The 24,616-nt window shown below is 42.2% G+C and overlaps 1 long non-coding RNA gene across 2 annotated transcripts; it reads right to left on the bottom strand.

Annotated features, from left to right (window-relative positions):
• Positions 1–1,437: 1,437 nt before the first annotated feature.
• Positions 1,438–24,324, bottom strand: LOC126087266 (uncharacterized). 2 transcript variants are annotated; one of them, XR_007519700.1, is made up of 5 exons: positions 23,070–24,324; positions 14,430–14,563; positions 7,692–7,944; positions 6,682–7,351; positions 1,438–1,720 (listed from the first exon to the last, which is right to left on the bottom strand). It is a non-coding gene; the product is annotated as an uncharacterized LOC126087266 (long non-coding RNA). The 2 variants fall into 2 exon arrangements; XR_007519699.1 differs by having other exon boundaries at positions 6,682–7,944.
• Positions 24,325–24,616: the final 292 nt, after the last annotated feature.

Below are 24,616 nucleotides of genomic sequence, written 5' to 3' on the forward strand. Positions count from 1 at the left end.
AGCATTGTACAAGAAAATTTCACGTACATCCATCAGTTTCATTCTTCGTTGTAACCCTGTTAGATCATTTTTATTACTTCATTTTGAAAAAGGAAAACTTTCTTAAGATCACGCTTCGTAAATAGGATTTATAATCAGATCTTCTGAGTCCAAAATCCAGTGCTCTTTGACCCATGTTGCCTGTGCAAAGCTCATGTCTCTTCGTCTCTCGAGCAGCAGCCCTAATACCAACTCGCGGCCTCCACACTAACAAGGCTTCACAACTTGAGGTTAGTGGCTGGAGCTGGGGAAAATTCTAGCTATATCAGGTTGATTTGCATGTTTTTGAAAGGGTCAATGTCTTTTAGTGAATGAACTTTGGGGAAGTGAGCTAGGAAATGATCCTAACCATCATGGGATACAAAGGTTCCAGGACCATTGTTTCGCCCATTAAATGTGGTTTTCCATGTGGAAAGAAACCAGTCTTGTAAAAACAGGCCTCAGATGAGTCAGTGGCCGGGGGGAACCATTCACACAGCGTCGCAGAAATCATGGATGGAAAAGCAGCCCTACGTCATTTTGTCCAGTCCCAGGAAGGGCATATTGGCTAAAGATTCCATGGGCTAGAGCAGTGGGCGTACACCCAGTCCCAAGGGAGGCCTTTCAATTTAATGACTCCCCATAGTTGTAAATTTCCTCTAGTTCATTTGCTTGTTACATTTGGGGAGGCAATTTTTTTACAAATGAAAACCCAAGCCAAAAACAAAAACAAAATGGTTCTTGTTTTTAGCCTAAAGATGATAATTTCTCATTCACACACACACGAAAATTTATTATACCTGCTTAAAATTTGCATTGATTTCCTTGGACTTCTTTGAATGAGTTATATTGTCTTCAGAAAATAATTGTAAACATTATTAAGTACTTATTATATACCAGGGAGTCCCTGGGTGCTGCAAATGGTTAATGCGCTTTGTGGCTAACTGAAAGGTTGGAGGTTCGAGTCCACCCAGAAGCACCTCAGAAGAAAGGCCTGGCAATCTACTTCGGAAAAATCAGCCGTTGAAAACTCTATGAAGCACAGTTCTACTCTGATACTCATGGAGTTGCCATTAGGCAGAATCGACTCGAAGGCAACTTTTTTTTGTTTTTTTATACCAGGCAAGTTCACTGAATTCTCCCAGTAACCCAACAAGGAAGGTACAGTTTACTTTCTCCGTTTTACAAATAAGGAAACCAAGGCTCAGAGAGACTTTTCGCCAAAGTCACACAGGCAGCAGTAGAGGCCATGTTTAGCCTCAGAAGGGTCTGCCTCCAGAGGCAACGTACTTAGCCTCTGGGCCTGGGGGTGAAAGTCCACAGGTCAGAACTCTCTTGTCCTGTGCCCCCTTCATTCAACCCAGAGAGGAACACATTATCATAGTGACCTGAAGAATTAGGATCTACTGCAGGCTTCAAATGGGACCCTAACAGTGTTTTAATACTGTCCCACGATGTACTTCTCTCTAAGACCTTCTTTAGGCCTTGCTCTGTGCATTCAGAATCATTATTTTCCACTATTCCATGAAAACAAAGGGGACGATTGGAAGGCAGGTTACCGTGGCATGTGTCCTCAGTGTCTCGTGGCTTCTGAAATCCCTGTACCCCACAGAACGCCAAGGCCAGGTCTCCAGTGATTCCCCTTCTCTGCAGGTTTGGAAACCATCCCTTTGCTTCGTGTTTGCAGTGGACTTCTTTCTTTCTGGTGTCCAAAGAGAAAACAAAAATATGTATCGCTAGGTGTTTGCACAGAGCGACATCAGCCCTTCCAGTCCCTCCACAGCGTGTCAGCGTGATCTAAGCAGGTAACCCCAGCAACGACTTTCAAGAGATAAAGCCTCCAGCCATCCAAAAGGCCATCTCTGTATCTTAATTGGATATTGAATGTGTCTTAAATGGCCCCCAGTACTGGTGTGCAAGATCATGGAAGTACGCGATGCTGGCACTAAGCGTGAGGTTGGCAACTCTTGTCTTCTATAGGGTCCCTATGAGTAGGAATCGACTCGACGGCAGTGGGTTTGGCAGAGGGTTATAGCCAAAGGTTTACCATTTGGAGCCATTTCCCAACCTTGATGGGTCTCCTTCTTCTATCCAAATGCCGCCTGTGTAAGGATCACCTGACAAGTTGTTAAAAATGCAAGTTTCTGGGCTCACCCCAGAAGTCCTGAATCAGACTCGGAAGGACAGACCTAGGAGGATTAATGACCAGCCTAGCTCCGTCCTCTCCTCTGCTGTCAGGGAAGCTCACCTGGCTGAGGCAAACGTGTTGCTTGCAGCTGTGATGCACTAGAGAGTTGCATTCCAACAGAGAGCAAAGCTGATGGAAAAATAATGTTCTGGGTTAGTGGTTACCCAGGAGCCTGGGAGGAAGTGGAAAATGGACGCTCATTGATTAGGGGGCCTGAGCTTCTGTTAAGGGTGATGGAAAACCTGGAAACAGAGTGGTGATGGATGTGCAGCAGGGCGAATGTAATTAACATCACTGAGATGTTCCTGTGAAAACCAAAAAAACCCAAACCCAGTGCCATCGAGTTGATTCCGACTCATAGCGACCCTACAGGACAGAGTAGAACTGCCCCATAGAGTTTCCAAGGGGTGCCTGGTGGATTTGAACCGCTGACCTTTTGGTTAGCAGCCATAGCTCTTAACCCCTGTGCCACCAGAGTGAAGAGACCATTGACATGGCCAAGGTTTTGTTGCATATATATTTACCACAATAAAATAATTAAGCTGTGTTCTAGGCACATTTAGTAGGTAGAGGAGGAACTGGGGAGGATTTAGAATCACCTTCGAGTTAATCCTAGTCACAGTTCTCTGTTAAAGTTGAGAACAAGATAAAACTCAAGAGCTCTGGGTCCTGGATTGGGCCTGGCTGCCTTGTAGCCACAATGAGTTCCATACAAATGATGCAAACCCAAGGACTTATTTGTGTTAATATAATCCAAGTGTTCACAGTGTGTGTGTGTGTTGTTGTTGTTGTTTTGGTTTGTTTTATTGATCTTTGAATTTAAATTCATTGCCTAATGACTTAGATTAATACCTGATTATTCTTCTCAGGCAATTTCAACCTCAAGTGGCCAAAAACTAAACTGACATCTTTCTGCTCACCACTAAAACCCCAAACCCACTGCCGTCGAGTCGATTCCGACTCACAGATGAATGGCTCACCACTAGATGGTGCCAAATACTTGGTCTGTAAACTTAACCAGTCGCAAGGGGGCTGTGTCCACTTGCGGGAGGGGGCGCCATTTAGAAGAGAGAAACTAGAAGGAAAGTCAAATCTAGAAAAGAATTTCAAAAGAAACAAGAAAAAGAAAGAAAGAGGCCAAATATAAAGGTACTAAATCTGGAAGCTAGTCTAGGAAGAAGTATTGTGCCTAAATAATTACTGGGTCACAGAAGCTGGAATGTTTTTGGTGAGAACTATCACAGGGCCCCCAAAAGCCAAAAACTGTACATGAGACCAGGGTGATCCCCAGTTAGAAGCCCTAAAATCATGGAAGCAGCTTTGTCATCCCGGTCCACACTGAAAGGCCCAAACTGCCGCCCAGCCCTGCTCCCTGGCTCCCTTTCTCTACATTCAGTTCCTTTCTAACCAGGAGCACTGGATCCGGAAGTTGGGCTGTTGGTTTTTGTTTTCGTATCAGTTTGGCCTTTCATGCTGGCCGGTTCCCTACAGGAAGCCCAGAGCTGTTTACTGCCGCTTTGTTCGCCTTTCCCACCCGCAGAGGCGGCTGTCGGACTCACAGGCCCCACTGATTGCAGCTTCTGGGCTCCTGGGTCGGTGTGTTCCCCAGGCCGCTTGTGAATCTTTTAATACCCACAGTCGGGCTCATCCTTTGATGGGCAGAAAAGTTGCCGCCTTTTTCACCTGTCCTGTGGAAATTGCCGTTCGGGTCATGTTGCCCTGACTTGTGACTTGGGACCTAGCAGGCCCGAGGGGCTGGTGGGGTCAGGGCCAGGCTGCGCTGTGAGCTGGCTCAGAAGAGGTTTGTGACTCTGACATTCTCTGCCGTCAGCCAGCGCCTGCAGGATGCCGCTGGTCCCAGGGAAAACAGGAAAGCGTGGAGATGAGCATACACGAGCAACGTTCTCCACTCCCCTGAAATGTGTTTTGATCCTCTTTTCAAATAAGGAATAGATGCTTTTCCTCATTCCTTAAAATATTGAGGTGGGGGGGCTTACCTGTTAGTTTTTTCCTGCCTCTGAAGTCAAATGAACTGAAACAAAAATACCCTAAGCTCAAATAACATAACTTCCTAAATCACTTCACACTCTCAGACATGATCCAATGCATCCTTTTATTGTTGTTATTAAAAAGAAAAGAAAAGAAAAGAAATTGCCATGGAGTCAATTCCAATTCATAATGACCCTATAGGACAGAGTAGAACTGCCCTATAGGGTTTCTAAGGCGTGCCTGCTGGATTTGAACCGCCGACCTCTTGGTTAGCAGCTGAGCTCTCAACCTCTACGCCACGATTGTTGTTACAATGAGTTGGCTCCAATTCATGGTGGCCTTATGTATAACAGAATGAAATGTTGCCTGGTCCTGCTCCATCTTCGTGGTCACTGGTAGTTCATTGTCATGACTATTGTGTCAATCTATCTCCTCGAGGGTTTCCTTCACTTTTGCTGACCTCCTACTCTACCAAACATGTGACCTTCCTGGTGATGTGTCCAAAGTAAGCAAGCTGAAGTCTTGCCATCCTCATTTCTAAGGAGCAGTCTGGTTGTATTTCTTCTAAGACTGATTTGTTCCTCCTTGTAGCTCATTAAATCAACCTGTATTGACGGAAACCTTCTATATGCCAGGCTCTCACCAAGTGCTGAGCTCATAATGAAAACCCACCTCCCTCAGGAGCCCCATCTGAGGGGGAGCATGTAACCTGGTCATGAGTTACAGCATGTAACCTGGTCAACGAGTAGTGACAGCGTTAAGGAAGTCCCTGGGTAGAGCAAACAGTTAAGCACAAGGCTGCTAACCAAAAGGTTGAAGGCTCAAGTCCACCCAAAGTTACCTCAAAATAAAGGCCTGGTAATCTACTTTCGACAGGTCCCGGCCTTGAAAACCCTATGGAGCAGTACTAGTCAGATACATGTGGGGTTGTCCTGAACCTGGAATCAGCTCTACAGCAGTTGGTTTGATAACTTTAAGGAGAGGTTGGTTGATTCATCTTCAAGGGAAGACAAAATCCCAGAGTTTTGAAAGATTAGTGGGGTTTTGAAAGAGAAGTAGGAGTTTGTCAAAGGGAAAATGCATTACAGGGCAGGAAAAGGGCGTCCCCCTGAGAGTTTATGTATTATTAATCTTTCTCTATTGCTCAAAGTCTAAAACGATTAAGAGATATATCCAAAAAAATCACTCATTCAAAAAACATTTACTCGACTCATATTCTACCAGTCCTTAAGGAGTTCAGAATGATTGTTCTGCTGTAATAGACATCAAGAGATTTCTAAACAGAGGATAAATACTGAGTTGTTTTTATAACGTTAATGACAAGATGTATATAGATCTTGACAGTTTTAGGATGGAAGGTAGTTTTAAGAGCCTAAGGGCCATCTCAGTTCACTTCTCTCTGGCACAGACAGACTCAATGTCGACTTGACTCACCTGGGAAGGGACCCTGGAGTTGATTCTTAAATACAGACTGGCAGATGGTGAGCTGAGACACCCAGGAGGGCACGCCAGCCTCCAAGTGGCTCCACTAGCATTCAAAGATGGAAGAGCACTGTGCTTCCACTTTTCTTATATGTAACTCACCACATCTTACATTTCTGTTTTTTCTGCTGGACCGTGGGTTCTACGAGAGCAGGAAGGATTTCTCATTGATTTCCATAACTCTAGCCAGGCACCTGGCTTACGGTGTGTGTTTGACATGTTTGCTCACTCAATTAAAAGGTCTTTTCACTACCTCTGGACAGCTTTAGGCCCTAGAAAAGAGGGCTAATTTGTGAACAGTGGATTAGCACAGACTAGACAGTAGCAGAAATTTCGAGAACAGGAAGATCTATGAATTAGGCTGGGCTAGGCTGGCTGAGTAGAAGCCTTGGTGGCACAACGAGGAAGCACTCCACTGATAACCCAAAGGCCAGCAGTTCCAACCCACCAGCCGCTCCATAGGAGAAAGATGTGGCAGTCTGCTTCCATAAAGATTGTTGTTGTTAGGTGCCGTTGAGTCAGTTCTAACTCATAGTGACATAAAGATTACAGCCTTGGAAACCCTGTGGGTCAATTCCACTCTGTCTTATAGGGTCACTATGAGTTGAAATTGACTCGACAGCAATGGTTTCTTTGGTTCTAGGCTGAATAGCTCCTCTGCAAACAGCTCCTTCTTGGAGAAACAACTGCCTAACATTTGACCAACTTCTCCTCCCATGGGCTCTACCTTGAGCATCTACAGTGAACAGGACCACCAAGCAGATGTCTCTCAGCCCTTTCTCAGACTCCCTCATTTCCATGAACAAGCCCGGGCATGGTGAGTGTGAGACTAGGAGTTTTTCTCACCATCTGGAGTAATTGTGCATCTATTCACTGCCCACCCTCAAGTCAATTCTTTTCTCCTGGCATCGCCTGTGGTGAATAAACAAGAGCCAACTCTTCACTTATGTCCTCAACTTATTTTCTGTATTGCATATGCAAACCCCCAACACCCAGGAGCTTACCCAATGTTGTTGTTAGGTGCCATTGAGTCGGTTCCAACTCATAGCGATCCTATGTACAACAGAACAAAACACTGCCAGGTCCTGTGCCATCCTAATTGCTGTTATGCTTGAGCTCATTGTTGCAGCAACTGTGTCGATTCATCTTGTTGATGGTCTTCCTCTTTTTTGCCAACCATCTACTTTACCAAGCGTGATGTCCTTCTCTAGGGACTGGTCCCTCCTGACAATATGTACAAAGTATGTGAGATGAAGTCTCACCAACCTTGCTTCTAAAGAGCATTCTGACCATACTTCTTCCAAGGGAGACCTGTTCGTGCTTCTGACAGTCCATGGTATATTCAGTATTCTTCTCCAACACTGTAATTCAAAGGCATCAATTCTTCTGTCTTCCTTATTCATTGTCCAGCTTTCCCAAGAATACAAGGGGAATGAAAACACCATGGCTTGGATCAGGCTCAACATTGGCTTCAAGGTGACATCTTTGCTTTTTAACACTTTAAAGAGGTCTTTTGCAAATTTGCCCAATGCATTGTGTTTGATTTCGTGACTGCTGTTCCTTGCATGGGTGTTAATTGTGGATCCAAGTAAAATGAAATCCTTGACGACTTCAATATTTTCTCCGTTTATCATGGTGGGAATTCCAGAACCCTTAATTGTGTTCGTGAGGAACCTGTACATAGACCAAGAGGCAGTCATTCAAACAGAACAAGGGGATACTGCGTGGTTTAAAGTAAAAAAAAAAAAAAAAAAGCATGTGTCAGTGTTGTATCCTTTCACCATACGTATTCAATCTGTCTGTATGCTGAGCAAATAATCAGAGAAACTGGACTATATGAAGAAGAACAGGGCATCAAGATTGGAAGAAGACTCATTAACAACCTGCGATACGCAGATGACACAACCTTGCTTGCTGAAAGTGAAGAGGACTTGAAGCACTTACTGATGAAGATCAAAGACTACAGCCTTCAGTATGGATTACAAGTTAACATAAAGAAAACAAAAATCCTCACCTGATGAGGAGATTCTAAACCAAAAGTTAAAAAAAGATGAGAAACATTTAAAGACTATGTTGTAATCACAGCCTGTCCATTTTGGATTTTTGGTTGAGTTGGGGAAGATGAAATTAGATTTGTGCAAGTCACAGTTGCTCTGAGGGAAGATACGTTAAAAACAAACAAAAAAAATAAACAACCAGGATAGGTGCACCAAAAACAATCAGCTCTTTGTCAGATGCCAAGTTTCAATTCTGTTCGGCATGTCCTCCTGTAAAAAGAGAAAAGAGACCCTCAGCTTCTCCACCAACAATGTGGGAGTATAGTCCAGGTCACCCTTGCTCAAAGCTTGCTCAATGAGCACAGTATGAGCCCACGCCTCAAAATAGCATCATAGTTAAGGATTTGTTGTTATTGTTTTTATAGCTGAAAAAGACCTTGGAGATTATTTTGAACGATCTACTTTTTTTTATATAGATGAGAGAAACAGGCCCAAGGAGATAGGTGCCTTGCCAAGTCGAACAAAGATTAAGGGCAGATGCCTATCTTCTAATTTCCAGTCCAGTGTTGTTTCCTTGACCATGAAGCACAATCAGGGCAGCAAGGGGTCTGGGGAAGTCCCAGCCTTGGGGTCTAGTGAGCTGATTGGGATCCATTGCCAGTCATTCTTTTGGCAACTTTGGATAAATTCTTAAATCTGTCTGAGTTTCATTTATCTCGGTTATAAAAATAGGACTAATTTCTTTTTCATTCAGGTTTTGTAAGGAATGAACGAGATAAGTTCCTAATACGGGGTCAGGCATATACTAAGTATGACCTAATGTTGAGTCATTTCCTCATATCTTCCCTTGTCCCCCGTTCCCCCATACCCCCTCCACCAATGTTGTCATCACATAAACTGGGTCTGTCCCACCCCTTGACCCTAGGCCTTTTCTCACTCATTCTTCTTGCCTGGAATGACCTTCCCTCTTTCTGTTTATCTACTTTCTAAGGCTTTGTAAACAAATGCACATATATTCCATTTCCAACTCTTATAATCATTAATTATACAACCGTGGGCATGTCTTTTACCTGCTCTGAGGCTTAGTTCTCTTGTCTGTGAAGTGGGAATAATGATACCTACTTTATAAAATTGTGAGGATTATATAAAACATGGAAACACTGACACATAGTAGGCACTCAGGATATGATGGTTAAGTTTGTTGTTGTTATTGTTGTTAATAAGGCCTAGCCCAAGGCTCGTCTTCTCCATGAAGCCTGATTTCTCCCTGGAGCTTATAGTTGGATGTATAGATGCTGACCTCTGCCTCTTCCCTCCTCATTGCCCATCTTCCTGGAGAGTTCCTGCCAACTTTCAGGTAAAATAAGGGCACCCGGAGATAGTTCTGGCTGCTAAGGGTCTGCATTCACCTCTATTTCCTCGTCTGTAAAATGAGAATACTGTCCTCTCTCTCAGGAGTCCCTGGGTGGTGCAAACAGTTTAAATACAGGTACTAACTGAAACGTTGGACGTTCAGATCCACCCAGAGGTGCCTGGGAAGAAAGGCCAGGAAATCTGCTTCCAAAAGGGCACAGCCATTGAAAACCCTATAGAACACAGTTCTGCTCTGACATACGTAGCGTTGCCATGAGACACAATGTACTTGACAGCAACTGGTTTTATTTATTTATTTATTTTTTACAACCTCTCTTGTCCCGTTCACAGATGGGAGAAGTGAGGGTACAGAGGTGCCTAGCAGATCTGAGATAGCTCAGGCCCTGCAGTCAGATAACTGCCGCCAAATGCCTCCCTGGGTACTTAGGAAGGGCGCCATCTTGGGCAAACATTTAGTTTTTCTGAGCGTCAGTCTTCTCATGTGTAAAGGTGAGAATTTTATGCTAACCCAAGGTCTGCCGTTAAGGAACAAATGAACTGACAAACATGCAATGCTTGGTGCGACACTCTTCAGACGTGAGAAAGCCTACAGCAATGGGAGGTAGAAAGGAAGTCTGGGGGGGTCTTCATCTCCATGCACTTGATCTAAACTCTGACGGAGGAGCGTGTGTACAAGGCTGTCCCTACAACCCCGTAGTCTAGAATTCTCAGGCAGAGTGGTGGCCTAACAGCAGGGTCAGGGGAGTTCCCAGGGCCGTGAGAATTGGCCACATGCTGCTCTGTGACACCCTGTGTTCCCACACGAGTTTGCAAAGCTCTTTCAGGGCACGTCAGATGGAGGTCATAATGTCTCTCCGGGCCCAGGATGGGGGAAGGCCAGAGGAATAATGGCTCAGAATGTGCTCAGTGGCTGAAGCTGTGTTCAGCGTGCTGTGTGTTCTCCCGTCAGTGGGCACCTTGGTCAGTGGTGGGTAAATGGCCCTGCGGATGTGGCTGAGACCGGCGCCCAGCACAGCCTGAGCTGACCCCTGCTCTGACTACGCCTTGGCTGCTGCGGTGCCCAGGGAGATAAAACCGTAGGGTGTTCTTCAGTCCCCAGGGACACAGTGAATCTCCAAGGATGGGCTGTTACCGTTGTTCCATCAGGCCAGGGGTAGGCCTAGAGATATGTCCTTGTCCTTGCCCTCTTGCTACTCAGGGAGATGGTGTGGCCAATGGTCAAGAGATCTGGGTTCCATCCAGCCTCTTCTCTGCCTCTAGCCGTTTGACAGCAAGGCCAGTTCCTTGAACATACTGGGCCTCAGTTAACTCATCTGAAAATCAATGGGCTGCGCGAGATGGTGTATACACTGTATCTCCAGTTCTAAGACTCAGCGAGTCTCTAAAGACCAGAGGGAGTGCAGATCCCTCCTCTGCGACAAGGTAGTGGCCTGTTTGTATCTGACGTGGATGCGGAGGGGAGCTTCCCTCTGGGCTGTATCAACAGGCTGCCGGGCCCCAGCCAGGGGTTCCCAGAATCTCGGTGGGGAGGTGTTTACTGACTTGCTGCAGGGAGACCATTACCTCAACGACATGAAGCCGAAACGTTTTATAGGGTGTGGAAAACATCTGAAAAAGACCTTCTTGCTAGTTTAATGGCCCATTAGAGTGAAGTTAAGAGGTTGCAAAGGCTGCACCTAAGTGTGTGACTGGGCCCTGGTTTGAGAACCATTGTTCCCAGGTCTCAAGTTACCTAGAAAAGAACACAGCCAGAGGGAAGGAGGATGCAGACCAAGAGAGAAAACACCCAGACGGCAAGGTAGTGAGTTTGTGGTTAGTGAGCGAGCACAACACAGGGTGTCAAGCATGCTGACATTTCTAGGGTGCGTGCTACAGTGGATGAGGCAGAGATGTGTTCATTGAACTGAAGATTACAGCCTTTAGGTTGGGGGTGAGGATGCGAAGAGACTAGTGACGTTTCCCTTCAGCTCCGAGCGTGTTGAAGAACAATCTGTGCTGGGAACAGTCTTTGAGAGCAATCTGGGGGCTGAAAGACGTCAGGATTTCAATCTGGGTGAGTGTGATTTCTCAGGAGAGGTCTTTGTCTCTCCCTACTTTAAACACTTGTCTGCCATGAAGCAGCCACCAGGTGGTGGTAAACAATCACGACAGCGGGTCTCAAACAAGAAGGCCCTGAGAGATTGAGATGGTTTGCTTACGGCTTTCCTTTTTAGACTTGTACATGCCGCCTCCACCTGTCATCCCAATGCCTATTAACACGGATGAATTGGCACTACTAACCAAATGGTATTTGAGGTAGCCTTTAACAATGTAAGGATCTAAGGCGTTGTTCTTGATACCATCTATTCCTTTTGTAACTAGGGAAAGTCACCACAGTGCCTTTTACCAGTTGTCTCATACACTGACACCAGCTCTGCCCAACAGGCTGAATACGTGAGGATCTAAGCAATTAGCGTTCTATCTGTGTATCGGGGGCAACCCATGTAACTTGTGTGAGCCTGTTTTCTCACTTGAAAATGGGGAAATCACTTGGAGAGGCATCAAGGTGATTAAGTTAAACGGCGTCTCACGGGTGAATGTTGTTGTTAGGTGCCCTCAAGTTGGTTCCGACTCGCAGTGACCGTCTGCACCACAGAATGGTAGCCACAAAATAAATGGTAGTTGTTATTGCAAATCGCTGATGGTAAAATCGGTCCTGTTCACGTGCCCGCACGGTGTGACTGTGAAGATTAAATGTAGAAATGTAAGTAAAAGCACTTCTTTTTAAATTCAATTCTCTTCTATGTTATAGCTTCAAAATAAAATATCACTGGCTTCTTTTACCTTTTAAGCCTATAGGCTACACTTGAAATTTAAATCTAGTTAGCTTTCCATTGGATTTAACCTCAAGGATGTAGGGGGCAATAATAATATAGAGGTCGAAGCCTAGGCTTTGGCTTCCAACAAATAAAACAGTCTAAGCGTCAGTTACGCTGTCGTTGTTGTTGTCCCCTGTCACTTCTGAGTCACAGTTACCCTATTGTACAGAGCAGGAATGCCCCCATAGGGTTTCTTAAGCTGTAATCTCATGGGAGCAGATGGCCAGGTCTCTTCTCCAGCGGAGCTGCTGGTGGGTTTGAATTGCTGACCAAGCAGCTGAGAGCTTAACCCTTGTGCCATCGGGGTTCTTTCGGCTATGCTATTCCCCAGCTGTGTGATCTTGGGCAAATTACTTAGCCTCTCCAAACCTCTGATTCCTTATCTGCTACAAGGCATTTGTGAGGCTTCGAAGAGATGATCTAGGTACAGTGCCCAGCACACAGCAGCCGTCAAGGTCATGATGGCTTTGACCTGTGATGTCTCAGCCTCTCCCTCTGTTACCTGGGGTAGAACCTCCAGAGGTAAAGAAACTCTTAGCACCCTAATCCTCCCCCCAGTACCCCACAAAAGTAGAATGAAGAAAATAAAGCTCTGTAGACTATATCTACTTTCTCCCTGAATTTGGAAGGAGGTATTTTCTCCATTTCTTTTTGCTCCCCACACAAGAATAACCATCTGCTTCTTCAATGGTTTGAGCTTACGGATAAATTATAGAGACTCTGTGGTTACACAGAATGTACGATTTTTATTGTTAAGAAGGGAAAGAACGCCCACTGGACACCTACTGTGTGCAGGCAATGACGCTAAGTGCTTTTGCTTACATTTCTACATTTAATCTTCACAGTCACACCGTGCGGGCAGGTGAACAGGACCGATTTTACCATCAGCGATTTGCAATAACAACTACCATTTATTTTGTGGCTACCATTCTGTGGTGCAGACGGTCACTGTGAGTCGGAACCAACTTGAGGGCACCTAACAACAACATTCACCCGTGAGACGCCGTTTAACTTAATCACCTTGATGCCTCTCCAAGTGATTTCCCCATTTTCAAGTGAGAAAACAGGCTCACACAAGTTACAAGAGTTGCCCCCGATACACAGATAGAACGCTAATTGCTTAGATCCTCACGTATTCAGCCTGTTGGGCAGAGCTGGTGTCAGTGTATGAGACAACTGGTAAAAGGCACTGTGGTGACTTTCCCTAGTTACAAAAGGAAACACGCAGCATTCATTCACTTTGTCTCACTGTAAAGGGTCCTTTCGCTTTCACCACTCAACTCCTTCCTGTCTCCCTCATGCCTCCCACCCACCTTAGGGTCAAGCACACCTCGCTGGAGGTCACAGGAGAGATTCGAAAACCATGTCTGCAGAGCAGGGGAGGGGTTTTTGTCCCTGTACCACCATGGACATGTCTCACTCTGTGCGGCATAAAAGCAAGTGTGAGACATCTATTAGAGCCCCGTCCTATTTTGGGATGAGATTTTAAAAAGGTAATTAATATTCCTCGCAGGACATTTAGGTACCGCCACCTACTTTACAAGATTATTGAGAAAGTTAAGTCCAACATATGTTCAGTGCTTTGCACATTATCTATTAGACACTAAATGCTCAATAAATGTTAGTTATTATTCTAATTATTAATAGGTCTTTTATTTGAATATGGATATGGCTGATGCTTTGAAAATTTTGTCAACTGTAAAACATCTTATGTTTTATTTATTAAAAAATAGTTACATAAAGAGCCAGCGTCACCCTAGCCTGGCAGAGGAAGCAGAAGAACATGACAAATATGCATATAAACGTAACATGCTTTACTAAGATTTCTATACCATCTCTAAGAGAGATGATAATTGGGCATGTGTAGAAAATCAAAGATCACGAAGGGTAGGCCCCTTATACCAATGTCTCCAAATTAACTGTGAGGTTTCAGGCAGCAAGCTGCTTAAAGGCTTCTTTGTGCTACTGAATACACAGGGCAGGTCAACTTTCAAATAAAGCGTGTAGGTAACTCTGCAGAGAAGGTTGCCTCGATCCTAGAGCCAACAGGAAGGATGTGATTCCATGTTGTCTTTGAAAAATCTCTGTCATCGATGCTATATACATAGATATGATTCATATACAAAATCATGTATATAATCTATATGTATTTTCACATATATGAGAGAAATTATTTATATTTATATATATGATATACTCCTTAGAAAGTCACATCAATGTTTGGTTATTATAATTGAAACTGGCAGAAGACCAGGTTCTCATTCTGCCTCTCTACTTGCCGCCTCTATCTGTGAGATCTTAAGTTTCAGTATTTCCGTCTCCTGTTGTCATTGTTTCCTCATCTGTAAGATGAGCCAGTCGTGTGAGACTCTCTAAACCTTCTTCCAATTCTAACATTTCCCAATTGTATCACTGCATTAAAATATTTGGAAATTAATCTTATATGTAGCTATTATTCTCAACCTAAAATGCCAGATTTACTAGATTGAGAACATTCTTTTAACAACCCAGTAGGGGAATTACCTTGTTTCTTATGCACTCGTGTTACATTGTTACTTTGTTGAATCACCTCATTCTTTTGCTGTCAGCATTCTTTTGGTGTCTTCTGAAGCCTCTATAAATGCACTTTGAAAACAATTCATCCCAAATAATTTTCTCTGAGGACAATAAAAGGAGCAGACATAAGTAATAAAGCTTTAGCTCTTCATTATAAACAGATGTAAAAGTAAATCAACATTTTTTTTTTTTTATTACTTAGCGCATAGTACCACGTTACATTAACTGATTACATTCAGATGCACCAGGAAGAGATTTATAAGAGGATTTTTCAATTACTCGTGAATTAGAAGATTTTTCTGAGGGTGTATTTATATATGATCCGATGATCAAGGAAAAGTGACACATTTGAGTTATGATTTTGATAAGGCATGGCATTACCTTTAGATAATATTTCTAAGCAAATAACTGTATACCTAAATGATCTAAAATGTTTTAATTTGTAAAACAAACAGAACACTATGACACAGTATTCAAAGTAAGCCCAGTCCAGAAGGAGCACATCCCAATATCGTCATATTTGCCCCAGATTTTGTTACTTGGTTGTGCTTTACTGCCTTGAACACCAGCAATTCCTGGCTGATCCTTCCAAATCACAACTTTTACTTCACTTATCAAATGTTTATTAATAATAACATTTAATTAAAAAATTTTTGACTTCTGACTATAAAATCAAAATTTAATTGATTTAGAAAACTTCCCACTGATATTTAGTGATATAACTATGACCAAACTAACTGTAAAGTGCCCAGTCTCAGATTTAATCAGAGTGAGACGCTCCACAGGGTAGTCAACGACTATGTTCTTAGAGACGGGGGATGGGTGGCACAAGTGGCTTGTGATTGGCTGCTAACCCAAAGGCTGGGGGTTCAAACCCACCCGGAAGCTCCATGGGAGGCCCGGCAAACTGCTATTGTAAAGATGACAGCCAAGGAAACCCTACGGTGTAGCTCCGCTCTGTCACAGATGGGTCTGCCACAATCTGGCAGCCAACCAACAGCAGCCAGCAATTTTACAGTTTGCCAGGCCTTCTTCTGCAGCACTTCTGGGTGTTTTCCAATTGCCAATCTTGCAGTTAGTAAACAAGTGCAAACTGCACCATCCAGGGAACCTGCTGAATATCTACGATGTGCTGGGAATTACGGGAGAGTCTCAGAATACAAAAGGTGGGTCAAAAGTCCTTGTCCTTTAAGTCATATGTCACTATCAAGCCTAGGTGGCTGGAAGAATGCCTGGGAAATCCAGAGGGAGTGTAGGAATTACAGACTGTAAAAGATGGGAAGGTCTTTAGCAACTTTGTCACTTGGCCTCCTTATGTCACAGAAGATACATAAGTCCAGAAAGAAGCGACCCACTGTTACATACTTGGACTTGCTCACAACTCCAGATCTCTTGACTTTCGGATCAGTATTTTTGTGCACTGCACTGCACTGCCCTGCCTTGAAGGAGAGTTCAGTTTAAGCTCTATTGTCAGTTTTATGTTAGATTGGAGCTAGCAGTCAATAATAAGAGAGATCAGGAAACAAAATGGCACAATAGAGAAAGTTGGAAAACAACCAGATGATCAGATACAAGTAGGAGCGAGAATACAGCATGTTAAAGAGAATAACAGGGACAGGAATTACCAGATGCAAAGACACATGGAGGGATATTTTGCATTGGATTTACTTCAGATCTAAAATCCTTTATCTCAACTTCTAGGGACAGAGGGAGAGGAGGAAATACAGAGACAAAAAAGAATGAGGATATTAGGAGATAAACAGAAATATATACATTGTTTGGGGTTGATTTTTTATATCTTCTATTTCAATTCACAATATCTAGCTTTTATTCATCACATGCCCAATTAGACCAATATACCAAAAAACCTAAAATGAAAATGTTATTAGCTCTAGCATAAGATAGAACCCATATATCAACAAAGTATTTTGAGGTGGTTTAAAAAAACAAAGGCAGAAGTGTAATAAAATTTTAGACTGTTTACTACCCAATTTAATACTGGACTTTCTAGGAGGAATAGTTGTTGTCATCATCATTACACACATGTCACAGTAGTGGGGCAGAGCCACCATGGCACTATAGACAGAAGCACCACTTCGTCCCTCCAGAGCAAAGACCCAAAAAACCTAACTAAAACAGAGACAGGTGTCAATCCTGGAACCCTAAGTATCAAATGAAGAGATAAAAGGCTCAAGCAAGCACCGAATAGAATAAGAAACGGACAGAGAACAGAGAGTGAGGAGAAATATGGAGCGCAGGTTCCTTACCAGCTAATGCAGCATGGATTCACCATCTTGGACTCCTGTCAGAAATTGGCAGACAGGGACTATGGGAAAGCAGCTTCACAGAGCTCCCAGCAGGAGACAGAGCACCAGTAACCAGTGATACGTGCTTTCCCACCCCCTGCCCTTCTTCCTCTGTTTCTCATTTCTCTACGTTCCTTCTTTTCCTGTCTCCTAAATACATGGCACTGTGTGCCATCCCCACCCCTTCTAGAGAGGCTGTGTCCCGGGGCCTGAGAACCACTTCCCTGGTTGCTGGTGGGATCCCTGGGGGCATTTTTCTTTTTTTAAAATTTTTCCTTTTTGTTCTCGGTTTCTCATCTCTCCACTTCAACGGCAGGCTCCCTCAGCACTTTTGGTTGTTGTTGTTGTTCCTGTTTCTCTCTCCTCTCTCTCTTCTTTCCCATACCCAACGTAGCTCCACACATCATAATCTCCCCCCTCCCTCCTGCCTATCCGCACCATGTGCTGAACATCGCACCCCCAAGCAGCACAGGCATGACCTACCAGAACCTGTCCTGCACTGACCCCCAGCTGCCCTGTTGGCCCCAGTATGTGCTACAAAAAAACTTACCCCAGCCCTTCCCTTTCAGCTGGACCTGCCCTGCTGGGCCATAGCTGAGCGACTGGTCCCTGCTCATTGGACAAGGAGGTGAAAAGTATTGTGCCCACAGATGATCAAACAACAAAGAATACAGCCCACCTGCTCAGACATAACCAAATAAAACAAAGAAGCAGGATGAAACAAATCTACAATCAACAAATGAAAAAAATAACTACTGAATGGCCCTAAGAGAGCAGACAATATCAAAATATATATATAAAAAAGGACAGGATGGTTCCAGTAGATGTCCAAAATAAAACACCAGATGACTTTCCAGTAGAAAAGAAGGCACTGAAACTACCTGAGAGGGAATTCAAGTCTCTAACATTCAGAGTTACCCAAGAGTTGAAGCAAAAAGCAGACAAAAATGAGGAAAAAATGGACAAATTCATGGAAAAAGCAGACAAAACAAGGAATTCAGGAAAACAATACAGGAACAAAATGTGAAAATAAACTCACAACTAGAAATCATACAAAAGCAATTAGAAATTCAAAAATAAACAAGATTTCAGAAATGGACAGTGTCATAGAAGGTCTGAGGAGCAGGTATGAAACAATGGAAGAAGGATCAGTAAAATTGAGGACAAATACTTGAATACCACTTTTTGGGGGGAAAAAATCAGAAAAAAGAACAAAGGAAAATGAAGAAACCCTGAGAATAATGTGGGATACAATCAAAAGCAAAAATGCACGAGTGGTCGATGTTCCAGAATGGGGAGAAAATGGAAAACACAGACAGGATCATTGAAGAATTGCTGACTGAAAACTTCACTAATATCATGAAAGTTGAAAATCTGACCATCCAAGAAGCTCAATGAGCCCCATATAGCATAGACCCCAAAAGAAAATCATCAAGACTTATCATAGTCACACTGGCTAAAACCAAAGACAGAACCCTGAGAGCAGTTCGAGAAAAACAAAAAATCACATACAGAGGGGGAAACAGTAAGACTAAGCTCTGGTGAATAGTGTCTGGGGTCTTAAAAGCCTGTGAGTGGCCACGTAAGATACTCCACTGGTCTCACCCCTGCAGGAGCAAGAAAGAATGAAGAAAACTAAAGACACAAGGGAAAGATTAGTCCAAAGGACTAGTGGACCACAACTACCACAGCCTCCATTAGACTGAGTCCAGTACAACTAGATGGTCCTGGGCTATCACCACTGACTGCTCTGACAGGGATCACTATAGAGAGTCCTAGACAGAGCTGGAGAAAAATGTAGAACAAAATTCCACCTTACAAAAAAAGACCAGACTTATTGGCCTGACAGAGACTGGAGAAACCCCGAGTATGGCCCCCAGACACCCTTCTAGCTCAGTAACAAAATCACTCCCAAGGTTCAGCCTTCAGCCAAAGATCAGACAGGCCCATAAAACAAAATGAGACTAAAGGGGCACAGCAGCCCAGGGGCAAGGACTAGAAGGCAGGAGGGGACAGGAAAGCTGGTAATACGGAACTCAAGGTCAAGAAGGGAGAGTGTTGACATGTCGTGGGGTTGTTAACCAATGTCATAAAACAATATGTGTACTGTTTAATGAAAAGCTAGTTTGTTCTGTAAACCTTTATCTAAAGTACAATAAAAAAAAAAAATTGTCACAGTAGTAGTAAAAACAATAGCTAACACTTGGGTTGTAAGAATGTGCCAGCACTAATCCAAGAGCCTTTTACACAGATGGCTTCACTCAATCCTCAGAACCACCCTGTGAGGTGGGTACCATTATTACTATCTCCATTTTATAGTTCAGGAAACTGAAGTATGGAGATTAAAGAAATTGACCAAGGTCACTCAGCAGGTTGGTGGTAGGGCAGGGACTCAAATCCAAGCAGCCTGGCTCCAGAATCCATGCACAGAAGTCCTACTCTCCATTACTTCTCATCCACACCTCCCCAAATCTCCTTCACAAACAAGCAACATTTAAATATAGAATGAATGATAAAGAACCTGTTTCCATCATCTGGCAAACAAAAAGTCCATATTTTAAGAGACACACAGAAGTCTGTGGCTGACAGTGTCTTCAGTGAGGTGGCCCTGAAGAGTAGTGTGCCGTATTCTGCCAGCATCCTCAAGTGCACTTAAATTGGAAAAGCAAACGTTTTAACCCTTTCAGAATTCAGTAACTTAATTACAATCCCAGAAACCTATAAAAGGGACAATAGCTGAACGGCTAACAAGTTTGCCTGACTTTTTATTAGAAGGTCAAACTACCACAATTACACATTGAAAATTATTCAGGCAAAATTGGACCAACCAAAGGAATCCCCATAGCTACTTCACAGGTCTTTCCCATAACTATGGAACTCATACTCTCATCTCTTTCTCCTCACATTTGGTAAACAGTAGCTTGACACAGAAATTCTCCTTTAGTTCTAATTCTCTTCAATTGACGTTTCATTTCAAAGCGCTCTTTAAGAATTTATTTACATCAGTGTAACTACCTTCTACATGAGGGTCTTTCCTCACCTTCATTTCCATTATTACTGACCAAATATGATCCCCCATGGTACTGTTATTTTCCATTCTAGCCAGTGATAATCATTGGGATGAGGGTAGTAGGTGGGAAGAACACAATTTTCTCTGCCATTTTTTGTGCAATAAGCTTTGAAGACTGTATAAATGATGTGTGCAGGAGAGAGAAAAGAATGAAGGTGGTGATGGGCAAATTAAAACATAAAATTATCAAGAGACTGAGCTGTGACCCAGACAGAGTAACCCATACACGCATGGATAGGATAGAACACAATATAAATATGACCCTGAATTGACTGGGAAGGTGTTAATAATACCCATTCCTAGCAATCATGTTTGAGTTCCAAAATGCATCAGAAAATAATGAAAAATTACTTGTAAGTTGCATATTTTAGGCAGTGAGTAATGCTGAAATGATTTTGAAAGAATATTCTCTTACATTTGTATTTGTATAGTGGCATGACTCAAAATGAGAATAGCTGCAAACATCTATTAATAATAGGAACGTGGAATGTACGAAGCATGAATTTAGAAAAATCGGAAATCGTCAAAAATGACATGGAATACGTAAACATTGATATCCTAGCAATCAGTAAGCTGAAATGAACTGATACTGTTCATTTTGAATCAATCATATGGTCTATGCTCGGAATGACAAATTGGAGAGGAATGGTGTTGTATTCATTGTTAAAAAGAACAATTCAAGGTCTACTCTGAAGTACAATGTGGCCAGTGATGATAGGATAATATCTGTACGCCTACAATGAAGACCAGTTAATACAACTATTATTCAAATTTACACACCAACCACTACGGCCAAATATGAAGAAATAAAAGATTTTTACGAACTTCTGCAGTTTGAAATTGATCAAACATGCAGTCAAGATGCACTGACAATTACTGGTGACTGGAATGCAAAAGTTGGAACCCCAGTAGTTGGAAAATATGGCCTTGGTGATAGAAAACAGTGCCGGAGATCACATGATAGAATTTTGCAAGACCAACAACTTCTTCGTTGGAAATACCTTTTTTCACCAACATCAGATGGTGACTATACACATAGAGCTTGCCAGACGGAATGCACAGGAATCAAGTTGACTACATCTGGGGGCAAAGATGATGGCAAAGCCCAACTGTCATCAGTCAGAACAAGGCCGAGGTCAACTGTGGAACAGCCCATCAATTGCTCAGATGCCAAGTTCAAGTTGAAGAAAATTAGAACAAGTTCACAAGAGCCAAAATATGCCCACATGAATTTAAGAGACCATCTCAAGAACAGATTTGATGTATTGAATACTAATGAACGAAGACCAGACAAGTTGTGGAATGATATCAAAGACATCATCCATGAAGAAAGCAAGAGGTCACCGAAAAGGCAGGGAAGAAAGACGAAAATGGATGTCAGAAGAGACTCTGAAGCCTGCTCTTGAACAGAGTAGCTAAACCGAAAGGAAGAAATGATGACATAAAAGAGTTGAACAGAAGATTTCAAAGGGCACCTTGAGAAGACAAATAATTATAATGAAATGTGTAAAGATCTAGAGTTAGAAAAAACGTGAAGAACACGCTCAGCATTTCTCAAGCTGAAAGAACTGAAGAAAAAATTCAAGCCTCAAGTTGCAATATTAAAGGATTCTATGGGGAAAATATTCAATGACATAGGAAGCATCAAAAGAAGATGAAAGAAATACAGACTCACTCTATTAAAAAGAATTAGTTGACGTTCAACCATTTCAGGAGGCAGCATGATCAAGAACCGATGGTACAGAAAGAAAAAGTTCAAGCTGCACTGAGGACACTGGTGAAAAACAAGGCTCCAGAAATTGTTTCAAGTCAGGTTCAGAAGAGGACATGGAACAAGGGATATCACTGCTGGTGTCAGATGGATCTTGGCTGAAAGCAGGGAATACCAGAAAGATGTTTACCTGTGTTTTATTGTCTACGCAAAAGCATTCGACTGTGTGGATCATAACAAATTATGGATAACATTGTGAAGAATGGGGATTCCAGAACAGTTGGTTGTGCTCATGAGAAACCTATACATAGTCCAAGAGGATGGTTTAAAGATTAAAAAAAAAGGTATGAGTTTTATTCTTTCACCATACTTATTCAACCTGTATGGTAGCAAATAATCTGAGAAGCTGGACTACATGAAGAACTGGGCATCAGGATTGGAGGAAGACTTATTAACAACCTGCGTTATACAGAGGGCACAACCTTGCTTGCTGAAACTGAAGAGAACTTGAAGCACTTACTGATGAATATCAATGACCACAGCCTTCAGTATGGATTACACCTCAACATAAAGAAAACAAAAATCCTCACAACTGGACCAATAAGCAACATCATGATAAATGGAGAAAAAGTTCAAGTTGTCAAGGATTTCATTTTACTTGGATCCACAATCAACACCCCTGGAAGCAGTAGTCAAGAAATCAAAAGATGCATTGCATTGGCCAAATCTGGTGCAAAGGGCCTCTTTAAAGTGTTACAAAGCAAAGATGTCGCCTTGAAGACTAAGGCGCAACTGATCCTAACCATGGTATTTTCAATTGCCTTGTTTGCATGCGGAAGCTGGACAATGAATAATGAAGACTGAAGAACTGATGACTTTGAATTATGGTATTGGAGAATATTTAATATACATACCATAAACTGCCAGAAGCATGAACAGGTCTGTCTTGGAAGAAGTACATCCAGAATGCTCCTTAGAAGCAAGGATGGCGAGACATCATGTCACATACTTTATAGACATGTTATCAGGAAGGATCAGTCCCTCGAGAAGGACATCATGCTTGGTAAAGTTGAGGGTCAGCAAAACAGAGGAAGACCCTCAATGAGATGGATTCACACAGTGGCTGCAACAATGGGCTCAAGTATAACAATGACTGTAAGGATGGCAGAGGACCGGGCAGTGTTTTGTTCTGTTATACACAGAGTTGCTATGAGTTGGAACTGACTTGATGGCACCTCAGAACACTACCACATTTGTACTGAACTGTATATAAGAATGCATTTTTACATCTACTGTCTCATTTGACTCTCGCTCAACTCTGAGGAAGGTAAGCATTGTCCTCATTTTATATATAATGAAGGCTCAAACAGGTACAGTAACTTGCTTACGGTTAGATGCATGTGGTGATACACCATAGACTATTTTATAGTTTGGGATTTACCTTACCAGGATAATTTCAAACATGACTTTGCTACATGCCTCTGTAAGGAAAGACCTCTGAATCTGTAATCACACATTACCTCTCACTTAGCAGGAAGCACTCAGTGCTGCCAACAGGAGCCAACGGGCACTTCCTCAGAGGGCACTGCCTCAGATTGAGGCTCGACCTAGAGACAGTCTGGAGAGATCGTGAGATTTTCTTAATTGTATCGAGAATTTTTCCTTTTGTAATCTCTATATCGTCTCACCTAGTTTTCAAACAAGATCTGTAATTTGTATTTAAACATGAGTCAGAATTGACTAAATGACAACTAGTTTTTTGGTTTTATAGCTATGACCATCCACTTTTAAAGGCATGTAGTTTAAAATACTGCATTACAATTTTGTTATGATCATTCATTTCCCTTCTAGAAGCACTAGTTGTGTGACCTTGTGTATTTTATTCAAACTATGTTCCACGCACTAGGTGCTTCACATATATCAACCCATTTAGCCCCCAACAACCTTTCAGGAAAACACATTTATTATCTCTATTTTACAGATGAACACTGGGGTCTAAGGTCAAATAGCTATAAATTTTGATTCATTTTTTCCGTGTTTCCTTTTTTTTGCTGAATTAATGAAGCACCAACAAGCCCAAGAATTTAAGTCAGAATTTATTATGAAAATGCCATAAGGAAACAAGACTGTTAGCCAAGTACTCTCTCCTGTTGGACCAAGAGTATCAGTAGCATTGTCATTTTCTTTTTAGATATGAAGATTTATAACAATTGTAGAACATGTCTTTCTTACATATTCCCAAAACAAATCATGAGGCACTAATAATTTGAAAGGAATAATTGACCTGTCTCATAATCAATAAATATTTATTGAGAGTCTACACTTTTATGGGATTTGCTCCACATATCACGTTTCTGTCAATAGATTAGAAGTAACTAAACTTTCTATTTGAAGTGGCTTTCTGAAACATAACATTTTGTCATTCAGGATAACCAGGTATTTGTCTGATTTCATGTACAACTACCACAAGCTGACCACCCAATTACTAAAAGTAATGTATATACTTTATCATACACAAATTGGAAAAGATGTCAAATGAAATCTTAAGGATAATGTCTTTGAGCCTTAATTACTCTAAACTGAAATAAATTAGTGATTGTATCTATAGCACTCCAAAATATCTGAATAAAAAACTTTAAGTTCAATTATATGGATATTTTACTATATGATATCAAATATCCCAGTGTTTCCAAATACCAGGTTGACCAAAGTACTGATTTTCATTCTAATGCTTGGGTGTTATGTGAAGTCAGTCTGTATATAATGCCAATTATACTAAATGGTAACATAATATTCTAAATTAGCCATCTTTAATCTATAAGTATGTCTCAATAATAAAAACTGGAAAGCAAGCAATCCTAGATGTATACAAAGATATATAACTTACTATAAGTTGATATCTGGAACATTAATCTAACACTTCTAGAGCAAATATTATTGAAGTTAAAAATTTATTTTACTATATATTTGGAATTGAATACATGAAATACTACTCTGAAAGACACTTCTCCATCTTCTTAAATATGAGCCTAATATATATCTGTAATCATAAACTGTCACGGATTGA

Source organism: Elephas maximus, chromosome 12, assembly GCF_024166365.1.
Source record: "Elephas maximus indicus isolate mEleMax1 chromosome 12, mEleMax1 primary haplotype, whole genome shotgun sequence".
NCBI classification, from domain to species: Eukaryota; Metazoa; Chordata; class Mammalia; order Proboscidea; family Elephantidae; genus Elephas; species Elephas maximus.